The 930-nt window shown below is 38.3% G+C and overlaps 1 pseudogene; it reads right to left on the reverse strand.

Annotated features, from left to right (window-relative positions):
• Positions 1-272: 272 nt before the first annotated feature.
• Positions 273-391, reverse strand: LOC134961742 (5S ribosomal RNA; annotated as a pseudogene).
• Between the last annotated feature and the right edge of the window lie 539 nt (positions 392-930).

The following is a 930-nucleotide window of genomic DNA, read 5'->3' on the forward strand; positions in this document are numbered from 1 at the left end:
CTTGATATAGAGTGGGTGGCAGAAAGTTTATCTGTCCACCCACTGAATTAAGAGCGAGTATTAATGTTTGACGTTAGTCACGAGCGAAAATATGAAATTCTTATTATCTCTATAAGCTTATGATGTGATATACACTTGTATACTCATAAGAGAGATAAAAGAAAACCGGCTTATCCGAATCCGGACTCCTGTTGGGTTAGTAAGCTGGGGTAAATGCACTGCAAAATTTACTTGCAATGGAATTTGCTGATCAGCGGAAGGTATGTTCCTTAGTGCTACAGTACCCAGTATTCCCAGAAGGTCTCCCTTTCTGGTACTGACCAGGCCCAATGCTGCTTGGCTTCCAAGATCAGACGAGATCGGGCATGTCCAGCATGGTGTGACTGTAGAAAGTCAAGTAGATACCTGTCAGCAAGGGGAATAGCTATTGCTTGAGCAAAACAAGGGATGGTCCAAAGAATTGCGTAATCAATGGCCAATTAGTCGCCCCTAGGTAACTTTAAAGAGAGACAAAAAAATGAAAAATGATACATGAATGAAAAGAAAAGAAAAACAAAAACAAAAAAACGGTCTCAAAAGGGGACGGAATGGTTAATTTCCCTCCCCTGGGAGATCACCCATATAAGAATTGTGGTAGGAGCACATGCAAAATATACCACAATTAATAAACCCTGAGTGGGTGATATAACAATGATTAACTGAAAAATTAGTTCTGGAAAGATAACAAAAATATATTGCAATAATACCGTATGTTGAGACATGCAAATTCATATAAATTCCAGCACCCAAGCTGCCATGGCAGTTTGTCTATCTGTTGAGAAGCAATATACAGTTATATATAACTAATCGTCGCAATAGTGAGTAGCCAAATATATTGCAAGAATGCTGATTGATATGGCAATATGTAAATTCACATGGAATACAATAAAT

The sequence above is a fragment of the Pseudophryne corroboree genome, chromosome 1 (genome assembly GCF_028390025.1).
Source record: "Pseudophryne corroboree isolate aPseCor3 chromosome 1, aPseCor3.hap2, whole genome shotgun sequence".
Classification (NCBI taxonomy): Eukaryota; Metazoa; Chordata; class Amphibia; order Anura; family Myobatrachidae; genus Pseudophryne; species Pseudophryne corroboree.